Genomic DNA, 12383 nt, shown 5'->3' with positions numbered 1-12383 from the left:
ACTCACCCACCCACCCACCCAACCAACTACTCACTCACCCACCCACCCACCCAACCACTCACCCATGCATTCACCTACCCACCTACCCAACCAAACAAGCAAACAAATGAAAAACAAAGCAAATGTGATCTGGGAATTCGTCTTAATTCCTCTCTGCATCCAGACCACATAAGTGGTGTTGCCAGATGCACCAGCTGCCTCAAGTTCCTAACTCTATGCCTTGCCCACCATGGTGGAATATACTTCCAAACGATGACTTAATTCTATCCTTGTCCAATAGGTCTCTGGTCTGATTTAGGCTCAGTCTTTCCTTGTTGCAACCTTATTTCTTTCTGGTTGAAATAATATTTCTGTGTGCCATTGGGCAATGTTTCCTTCCTTCTTCTTTCTCTACATTGTGCTTTGTCATATATTTGGCCACAACAACAAAAGCAAACACGCATTAATTACTGCTTCAAACATATGTTATTGTTATCCTCTACTTATATAAACTCCTAGGCACTGAATTTGCTGTTCAGATATTATTTAAAGCTATTAATATTTTGGTTAGTGTCAACTATGCCTTAGATACCTGATTCTACAATAAATATTGTAAATAATTTTCATCTTCCCAGTTTGTCAAGACAGTATTCTAACTTTAGTGGTTACTGCATATATTCGACATGTAACTATTTGACAATATTCTATGATTACAAGGCAGCATATTTGTGACAACATATTCCCCACTATTACTGGGACTAATCTTAGAGTACCTTGGCAGTGATGCAATTATTTGACTGCTTTGTTGATGATTTTACAGGACACTAGTAACATCCATGCTGTTGCACCCTTTCCAGAAGCTCCAAGTTGCATTTGCGTACTTCTGCACATAGCACCAAGTTCAAAGTATCTTCCAAATACACATTTTCAACATGATTTTGTGGTGTCGCAGTGTAAAATTGTTAGGTTGCACCCTGTAGAGATAATGCTACACAATTTGTACACTGATCTGTGGTAAGGAAGATGGATATTGCTGGTTTAAGAGGCTTCTGTTTTTTTGTCTGACTCTAAAGGCAATGATAAAAATGCTGTTTTCAGCTGCAAACAATATTCAATTAGTGACATTCCCTTCACCAACTTCCTTTTTTTATCTTTTTATTGACTCTAGTCATTTTATATATCTTACAATATGTCTTATCTTTTTTATTCCCTTTGAACTTCATTATCTTTTTCATGACACAGTAATTTTCTCTCCATCTTTTATCTCTCTCGACCTGACGTTTTCATTTTGTCTTTATAGCTATGTAAGCTATTACGCCTTTGTTAACTTTTAATGGAAAAATTTAACTTCTATGAAGTATTTGGTAGTATTTCTGGAAATACTTAGTTAGGTTCTTGAAAAATTAGTTGAGCAGGTTCAACAAAAACTGTGTAAATATGACAATGAGTCACGGACTTCATCAAAGAGGATGTAGGGCAAATCGTGACAAAGTCTATGAAAGTAACATCCTATTTATCATTAATGTCTTCTCTAGAAACCTTGACTTCCTCAAGGTTTCCCAAGAAATCGGTCATACGATACTCGAAGTTAAGAAATATTCATGTCTACCTAGTGAGACAAGTGCTGTAAGTAATCAGAAACAAAGGAAATGCTCGAGGGACCATAAAATAGAATTTATGGTGTTATATTGTCAAACAGCTGTCAAATAGAACTCATCGTTGTTACATTGACTTCCAGAGCAAGAGCTAAGCATCCTTACAGGTGATGCTTCAGAATTCTGTGGCGCAGCTAAGTTTACAGGTGAGAAGCATCCACTTTCTCCCCTGGCAAGTTATTTATTCAGATTCACTGAGCACCTGCTACAGTGGAGGACATTCAACTGAGCGACAGGACAGACTGCAAATCATTGCTCTTCTGCATTCCTTCTTCCAGAACTGCCACTTTGTGATACTCATCGTCCTCTCTCGGCTTCCTCCCTGTCCTTTTAATTGGGGTTGTACCATTTTGATAAGAAAAGGCAATCACACTTGTCAGTTACATTTGCATATATAATCATATTTCTTCCAGTGACTAACAAATCGTATTAAATTTGAAGCAAAAGAGAATAACAATGAGCGGATGGGCATGTGCAGGATCTCCTTTGTTTATGCTGCTGCTAATTAATGTATTCTGGATACCTCGGGTCTTTTGAAATAGCGATAGTCAACTAAATAAATGAAGTGGGAGACAGGAACATGGCTGTAATGATTTGAAACCAAGCAGAGGCAGGTTTTCAGAGCATGTCTGCACCAGTGATGTAGGAAGTGCCGGAAGGAAGTGTAGAGGGAATGCTTCAGAGTCTGCAATCTGAAGTCGAAAGAACGTGTTTGGAAAGGTGGCTCACCCAGTTTTCAGGGAGATGACCTTCTGAGCATTGAGACCCTGAATGTAAACTGAAGACAAAGACAGTGCCCATTTCACATGGCTAAATGTAAGACAGCATCTGTCAAATGCTCAGCTGACTTTGCAAACACTGATGTTCGGTCACTGATGACTTAAATGTGCCAGTCTTTCCACATATTTACACAGGAGATACTTGATGTGTGGTTGGTCTTCTAATGCTATCAAGTCAGAAATAACACTTATAGATTCTTCCAGACTACCATATGTATGCATATATAAAATAAACATACACATGTGTATGTAATGAGCTATGTATGTGAATTAAATATGTGAATGTATACACACACACATATATATTTATGTTTGTATGTATGTATGTGTGTATACCTATAGTGACATTTTGTTTATGTTTTAACAAGTAAAGCTTGCCTGAAGATCAGAGGGCAGACTTAAACCACCAGAGGCCAGAGAGTGGTGGCACACACCTTTAATCACAGGACTCCACCCTGGGCTACAAAACATTGAATCACACAAAGGTGATCTCAGCACTTGGGATCACATGCCTTTAATTTCGGCACTAGGGAGGTGGAGACAGGAGTGCCATGACTGGCTGGAGAACAGAATATAAGGCAGGAGGAGGCAGGAGCTCAGTGCAGTTTGAGCTTTGCTGGAGACAGCTGCAGTCTGAGGTTTGGTGTAGACAGATGGAGTCTGGGTATAAAGTCTGAGGTCAGGATTGCCCCTTAGTTCTGAGAATTGATAGAGGTAAAAGAACTCTCTAGTGGATGGCCTCTCTGCTTCTTTGATCTTCAGCATTAATCCCTATAACAAACTCAGTGTTTTTATTATTAAGACCAACTAGAATGCATGTTCCATATACCTATATGAATACTGATAGAAAATTAAAAGCAAGAAAGAGCAGATGCTCAAACATGGAGATTATCCTGTATATGTTCCTTAGTGTATTCATTTTTACTTAATGACATTTTCATAGTATTAAATATTTATATGATAAAACAGATTGACAACCACCATCTCTGAATGTTTCTGTAGATATATAGTTATTACTATATCATCAGTGAAGTTCTGATATCTTTTAAGGTAAAGTTAAACTCCATGATTTTACTTTGAAGTGAAGAATTACTCTTAAAGCAATTCTGACATTTATAGAAATACCTACCTGTGTAAATGATTTTAGGACATCATTTTTCAACTTGCCACTTTTATAAACCAAGTACTCTCATTATCTACAGTTATAAATAGAAAAAAGTTACATATCACAAACATTTTGTTGTGATATAAAATTAGGTAAGTAGATAAATAAATCAAAATTTAAATTTTATTTTAGTTACTGGTTGCTTTTTACTTTTTTTTTTAACAGGTCTTATTAAGTAGTTCTGGCTGGGTCTATACTCTGAATATCAACCAGGCTGACATTTTTGTTGTTGTTGTTTTGTTTTTCTCGCAAAGGTTCCTCTGTGTATCTCTGACTTTCCTAGAACTATTCTGTAGATCAGACTGGCCTAGAACTCAAAGAGATCTGCCTGCCTCTACCTCCCTGAGTACTGGGGTTAGAGGCATGTGTCACCACTACCCTAATCAACCATTCTGACTTCTAACTCGTGGCAAGTTTCCTGTCTCTTCTATGGGGTCTTGGGATAATAGTCATGAAACAGGACACCAGGACAATGTCATGATTTTCTATTAGCATCTACTTAAGCCTTTCCAGAGAACAGTAGTCCCTTGAGGTTGCAGAAGCATACTTTGAAGAAATAGGTTGGAGACAGAATTTTGCAGTACTTCTTATGTACTCTTGCTTTCCTTCTCCATGAGACAGTTTCACTCTGTAGAGATTCTTTTTTATGTGTCTTTAAATTATATTAAATTTTCATTCCATCTGCATGCCCATGTTAATATGAATAAGACCAACTGTTCTCATGTTATCTTGGGGCTTCATTCAGACGCCAACCCCAATTCTAAGATGATGTACTAAGTTACTTCATCAGGGCCTCAGAATGTTTCCACATTTAAAAAATAAGGTATGAAAAATTGAGGGTATGAGGAATTGAGGGAAAATAAGATCATTGGGGTGAGCTGTTGTTCAGTGTTCCTGATATACATTTAAGAAGAAGGCTAAGATGTAGTCACACCAAAATGAGAAGACAAAGAGATACTGAAGAAGTTTACCACCTCCAATATAGGGAGAGAGGCCCTCAAGGACACCAACTTTGGTGAGCCTTGTAGAATTTCCAGCCCCTAGGATTGAGGGGGAAAAGAAACTGTGTGCTTTAAAGTTATTTAGTGTGGCAGTCCTAGCATTTTGGTAACACTGACTACCTGGTGGGAGTAACAGTCGAGAAGGAAGTGCTACATGTTGCATATATTTTCATGAAACGAACATTTTCTTGAAAAGTAGAGGAAAAATTGTTCCTGCTGCTTTCCTTGGATCAAATTCTCATTGTGAAAATAATGGCAATATTTTGAGACACTGTTTAAGATGCCCATTAACTCTCGAGATGATTAGCTTTAATTGTCAACTCAACGTAATCTAACATCACCTGGAAAGAGAATCTTAATGAGAGATTGTCTGCACTGGTTTGCCAGTGGGGGATTGATTTGATTAAATTAATTGATTTAGGAAGACCCAGTCCATAGTGGGTGTATCACAGGGAGTGGTTCTTGAATTAAATAAGTGGAGAGATTGAACAGAGCATAAGTAAGCAGGCAAGTGAAAATATATGCTTTTTTTTTCTCTCTGCTCTTTACTGTGGATATGAAATTCTTAGGTATTTAAAGTTACTGTCTTGACTTTCCCACGGGGTTGGACTATGGCATGGAATTATCAACTGAAATAAAGCACCGTGTCACTAGGTTGCTATTTGTCAGAGTGCATTTTCACAGCAATAGATGTAAACTTGGACCACTATCTACACTAATTTGCCACTGAAAGTAATGAATTCCTTCAGAAACCAAGGCTGCCACCCTCAGGACTCTCAATTGGTTCCTACACAGATGCCTTGTTGTCTGTTTCAAGCTCAGGAGCATTAGTTAGTGGCACTTTCCAGCCTCTGTGGACTAAACTGAAGCCAAGAATCAGAAACGATTAAGAACGTAGCAAGTTATTACCATTGAAGAGAGGAGTCTAAAGCTTCTGAATGGAATACTAGAATAATTTCTGAGTCACAACAGAACAATGTATGGAAATGTCTTGCATAACCATTTAATTTCCAGTGAACAATCAAAAAAGAAAATTTTATAATTAATTAAATTTAATTTTTTGATTAATTATAATAACAACATATGCTAACTTCATATCATAAAATAACAAACTGGTAATATATAATGGAAATTTTGCAATGGGAAGAAGTAAGTTAAATATCAATTTAACACTGAATAACAATAGTATCCAGTGTTATTAAAATTTCAATTAGGTAACAAATAGGAGATATACTCCATTTGGACATTTTTAGGGAGCACACATGAACTATAAATGTGAGATATCCAGCATCTTTCCAAAATGGATTGAGAAATCAAACTTGCCTGCCAACTGGGGAAATTACTCAGAATATAAATTTAACAATTCATTTATTGACTTTGAATCTTAGGAAATATCAAGAAGAATTGTCTAATGTGAATCCAGACCTTGGGTTTGCCAAAATCAATATGTATCTCTCGGGTCAATCAATTTATTGATGTTCATCTCAATGAGAGTTCAGTGTGTGTGTAATAACACTATGAACAGAATCTCAACACTCAAACTTTGGAATCTTGACTTTAGTTTTGCTTCTCAGAGAATAATTAATTCCTGTTGATGATGATGCAAAGCAGGTCCAAGAGAAAATAATTTGAATCCTTTGGATATTTTAGATATTTCTTTTTTTAATACAACTTAGCAATTGAAAAAAAATTTCTACGTGGTATAAGGTAAATTATCTGCATAACCTCCATAATTTCTCATACATTACTTTTCATAAGACATATAAAACATTTAAAGCTATGAATGGAAGTTACAGATTTTAATCCCTGAAAAATAATACTGATTTTTTCAAGTACATGTTAAGAACTGTGATCACTAGATAAAGTTCCTAAAATAATTTTTCCTATGATCATCAGCTAATTAACTGTGAAAATGTTGAAAAGGGTACACTATATATGAATTCAGAATTGAAATTACTGTCACAAGCTAGTGGAAAGGAATGAATCAGATGAAGATCCATTTCACAAGTCTGCCTTGTGGACGAACCTTGTGTGTCTCCTTAAGCAGACTATGCCTCCTTTCCTTACAAAATTTTGTCATGTCTTGATATATATTTGTTTTATTTTCCCAAGTACACTTATGTTGCATGGACTACTCTTTCTGTAGGAGAGACCCAATTTTGTTGAACGTTTTAATATACTTTTCTTATGACCTAGATATATGTTGTAAGCTGTTTATGACAGTTAATACATGGCTAGCACAATCATGTCTAAATCATGAATTCTGTGTTGCTTTATCTCTGCTGGGAATAATGGCTTCCAAAATTTAGTTATTCCATTCTTTTATGTTGAACTATTACAGTTGCTAGAAATTAAAAAGGAGATATAAGCGTAGATTTCCGTTAAGAGATCTTGCTATTCTGCTGCCTTCAGACATATCGAGTGGCCTTTAGTACTTGCCTGTGGACTTCACATGATATGTGATGTATATATCAAAGTGGAGTAAGTCCTTCGAGCCTCTCATCTGTGTTCTGTTCTGACTAATGTATAAATCATAGGTTCCTCTTACCTTTTGCTTGGTGGCAATATGATTGAAATGACAGCAAAAGAAATTAACCCTCTTGATGTAATACTCCCCTCCTATTCCTCTTATTTATTGGCTTTGGCCACTGATTTAATTTGAATTTGCTTTCTTTTTATGTTTCTCTTTCTCCTATGCTCCTGAAACTACAACACTCACTACTTTTGTAATAATTCCAGTTTGAGTGACTTATTATCAGTGTTTTCATCGGTCTTGTTTTCTAATCGATTAACCTTCACATAATTTGAGCCAGGCGGTGGTGGCACACGCCTTTAATCCCAGCACTCGGGAGGCAGAGGCAGGTGGATCTCTGTGAGTTCGAGACCAGCCTGGTCTACAAGAGCTAGTTCCAGGACAGGCTCCAAAACCACAGAGAAACCCTGTCTCGAAAAACCACAAAAAAAAAAAAAAAAAAACCTTCACATAATTTATCTATAGGAAGCATAGAGTTCTTATTCTATCATGTGTGATATCTGTGATAGCAGTTTCCTCATGTACTCTGAAAACTAACTCTAATAAGTTGTCCATTTTTCAGTTTAGCTTTTAATTGCATTTTCTGTACAAACTAGTTCATTGCCTTTGGTTCCCTTCAGAAGGTGAAAGTCAGACTCTATAGTTGAAAACAGCACAGTCTACACATCACACATAAGACCTGTGCAAGATCAAGCCACAGGAAATAGTTGCATGGAGCAGTCAGTGCTAGCTCCTGTCCTTGTCTGAGGAGCTTCAGTGCTTGGTAGATAACAGGAAAGATAAAGTTACTTTTATCTAATTGTGTAGTCTTTGGCCATTTAACTGCCCTTCAGTAGAGGGTCACACACCCAAGATGATATAGGCAGTACAAATTCAACTGAATGTTTGTTTGTTTGTTTGTTTGTTTTAATGAGGATGCAAAGTTGGCTGCTGACTGGATGGGAGGTGGATCTGAAAGAAACTGGCAGATGGGGGATGAATATGACCAAAATACACTGTACACAATTCTCAAAGAATCCATAAAGATATTAAAAATATGTATAGCCAAAATAAAAAATTAATAGAGGACTTAATTATTTTGCTGGCACTTTAAATAGAACCTATTCCTTTTTATTGACTTTCTCATATAAATAACAGCAAATTTCAAACAAAACATTTTGTTTTAAATTATAGTATGTTTGATAGTTACTTTATAAATATGATTAAAAAACACCTTCATAGTTGCCTATTGATTTGACTGATAGCAAATACATTTTTTTGTAAAAATTTTGAAGCATCCAATAATACGTATGGATTAAAGTTTTTCGATTTTACATATCTGCTAATGGATCAGTTCTTCAGAAAGATCTCACTTCATTACACAATAGAAGTTTTTTTCTATTCTATGCTCACTTTCCTTGCTTTTCATTTTTTTCCAATTAAATTATCACAATTCATACCATATGCTTACTTACATGCATTTGTATCTGTTTGATATTTATTTTTGAACTCATTGGACAATTCACAGAACTCAGAAAGATTCTGTATTTTCTTTCTTCAGTGTTAATCCTGGACAAGTGAAGTGGTAGACTCTCGGGAACCTAGTGAGTGTTCAATAATATTGAAGGGATTAACCAGCAGTGGTAGTGAAGGAGGAGAAGGAATAAGAAGAGCTGACGAGGGATGAGGAGGAGGAGAAGGAAGATGAAGAGGAGAAAGAGGAGTGTAGTAATGGCTATTTTTGTGGATTCTTATGTGCCTTCTTTACAGGTGTGTGTGTGTGTGTGTGTGTGTGTGTGTGTCTGTGTGTGTCTCTGTGCACATGCTTGTGAGTGCTTGAAGTCAAAGCACTACTTAAACTTCAACCTCAAGTGTCATCTCTTGGAGTCATAGTCCATACACCTTGAATTTGTTTAATTTCCCTTTATTTTGATTTTATTTGAAATAGTGTCTTTCACTATCCTAAGTGCTCACCCAAGTAGGCCAGGTTGGCTGGTGGACAAGCCATGGTAATCTGCCTGAGTCTGGCTCCACAGCACTAGAATCCTAAGGAAAGGATATTTATGTGGCTTCTGGGAATTGAATTTATGTCCTCCAGTTAGCACAGCAAGCACCTTGCAGACCACACTCTCTCCCAGCCTTGTTCTAGGTTTGTGGTCTTTACAAAACTCTTCAATAGGTTCTTTCCAAACTACTCACTTTATCGATGACATTTTCTAGGATGATCAAGGTTTATAAAATTTATTTTATAAAAATGCATTGTAATACAGTTCACTAAGGCACGTGCAGAAGCTAGGCTCTTAAGGAAATACACACAGAACTTGGTTGTCTTATTGAAAGCTATTTCTTCAGGAAACCTAGTTGAAGAGGCAAGAATTGCTCTGTTTGGGAGCCCATCTCTTCTCTTTGCACCATGGGTTGTATCTTTAGCAGCTTGATGTTGTTGGATACATTTTTTTTTCAAAGCCCTGGAAGCTTTTGTTTCCCACTGATAAGATCCGCATATTGCAGTAGGTTTATAGTTTCCCCATGCTGTGCCTATGCTGTAGAGGAAAAGTCACAATCAAACATTTGACCTCAAAAATTCTCTTTTTGGAAGTTTGTGTCTTGACTTCCATTATTCTATTTTTCCTGCCTCTCCAGAAAAATTCTGGTTTTCAAAGCAACTCCTTTTAATATTTAATTGAATTTGCTTTTTTTGTTTTCTAATGTTTGTGAAATTCATTGTTATTATTCACGGTACTCATTATTGCTCTTAGTTTTATACTTCTTGTACTGTGATCTCTAATTGTATTTTTCTTTATATCGGTTAGACTTTCCTTTGTCAACAAAGACTACCAAGTTCCTTATAGTTAAATGCAAATAAAAGAAAAGAAAAAATCATTTGCTGGCCCTTTCTGGGAATGAGAATGCTCCTCGCCTATCTCCTTTAACTTTATTTATTTTTCAGAGGGTGATTTGAACTGCTGCCTCTGTTTCTCTGGCAGTCACCAAGACATATCTTCATGCTTTCTCTCCTTACACAGTTCAATGAAACTGTCATTCAGTGCTCACTTGTACTCCTTGATGTTGCGAGTCACCATACCCCAAATTTAACAACCATTTCCCATTCTTCATTATTTAATTTTTTGTTGTATCAATTTCCTGATATTTAATTTTAGTTGATTCTTTCATTTTTATGTTTTGATAAAAATGCAGAAAACACACATTGTTCTTGGTAGATGTTGCAGGATTTTCATTTGTATGCTTCCTTATTGTTTTAACATCATTATTCTTAACTTTTTTATGTGTGTCTCAAATAGTTGTCTATTGTAATACTTCTAATCTCTACTGATTACACCCTTGTTTCTAGAAAGGATTCTATCTTGACTGGCAACTTTACACACACTTTTCCTTCCAAAACTAATCATTCTAATACTAATTCCCAATCATTTTGGCAATATCTCAAGGCCCATAAAACTATATCGAGTAGTGTATACCACTGGTTAAACCTTTCTAGTTACTCATTAAAGATGCTTCATTTTCCTTTAAGTTTACCCTAGCCTTCATCCCCATCAGTGATAAGTCATTAAGTGTTATTAATTCTACTTGGCTAGTAGGCCTTCATCATTATATAATTTATCTGTGTTCTATCTCCAATTGAATACGTAATGAATGATACTTGCATCTCCTGCACTGTCCTGGAGGTTTCTAATGAGAGATTCTATTACTGGCCTTTCAATAAACTGTTCTGCCTTCCATACTGTTTACAAACTTTTCTTCATAAACCGGGGGTCATAGTGCTAATCACTTTGATGATTGGCCAAGACCTATAAAGTACACTCAGAATAACCAAGAGCAGAATTTATAGGTTACTAAAACTAACAAACTGATCTTTCTTCTTATTCAGACCACATCTCAGGGTAAATTATTCTGTTACTGTCATTTTATTCAATCCATAATATACACTCTTTGTTTCTTGTTTGGGTTCTAATGAAGTTTACCCACTTTCTCCCCTGTTAGTTTAAGCCCATTGGTCTTTAACACCTTTGATTAAATTATTCTGCCTTGAATCATGACTGATCAATTGTATACATTTTCTATTTCATAGACACTTCTAAAACAGAAATCAGCTTATCTCTAATTATCTCCTTATTTCATCTCCAGCACCCCTGTTCACTCCCTTTATTTCTTGAAGACATATTAGCTAATTTTTTGGGAACATTTTTTGTAAAGTTCTAAAACTTCATAGACCCATAAAGTAAGATTATCATACTTTTTCATGAAGAAATTAATTTATACAAAACAAAGTAGAGTTTAGCTATGAAAGTAGATTGAGTCATTAATAATATTCCATTGACCAATCATCTTTTTAGGAGCTTGTTCAAATGACTAAGAGTCCCATAGAGAGTGACTTCACTCATGTTGACTTCTCAGTTCTTCACGCTGATCCTTCACTAAACTCATTTCTTTTCTAATCTACACCTGAAATCCATAATTCCTCCTGAAATTACTTACCTGAATCACTGAAACACATAAAGTTCTTACAATGTTTTGAATCCTATGTATAGAAAGGTAAACATGGAAGAATTATTGGACAGAATATTTAACAAAAAAATTGTATGTATACAAAGCCCTAAATGAACAAAATAAAACTTGCTTGTAAATCCAATACAGTTATTAAGAGAAGCTCATAAATATCCCTTTTGACACTGGATTCAATACCCAATTATTTAATTCAACCATTAGTAGTAAGCACAAACAAGGATGTTATTTTAAACCATCGGGAAAGTAACAATTTTTATGTAAACAAACTTTCATGCTCTTTTAATAAAAACTAGGGTGCTAAACCAAATTTGTTCTTTTAGTTAATAACATATTGAGATCACTTCCTATGCTATGAAAAACAATATTTCCAGTCATGGCATATTATCTAAATGCAGTGATTGATTCTAGTTTAATTAACCCATAAATGTTCAGTATTGAAAACAGCATCCAATAAATTGTCTTAGACTTTTTGTGAAAGAAAATTTAATAAAATGTTCATGAACCGATGAGAGCATTGGGGGACAGGATGCTCTGGGGGGGCGTGAAAGTCCTGTGTCCTCCCAGAATATCTTTTTTAGTTCCAGAATCCCTGACTCACAGTTATAATACCAGAAGAAAAATGTACATATGTATTCAGTCTGCACCTCCAACTAATTTAAACTCTTTTGATGATTCAAAGCACAGTTCCAGACATCAGAAATGAAATCTCAATCTGTGCCATTTAAATGTTAAATAACCGTATTTCATTATTAATACAAGTAATAT

Source organism: Microtus oregoni, unplaced genomic scaffold (genome assembly GCF_018167655.1).
Source record: "Microtus oregoni isolate MIOR12 unplaced genomic scaffold, Mior012 000009F_ref0000495, whole genome shotgun sequence".
NCBI classification, from domain to species: Eukaryota; Metazoa; Chordata; class Mammalia; order Rodentia; family Cricetidae; genus Microtus; species Microtus oregoni.
Note: the sequence above shows the minus strand (reverse complement) of the source record.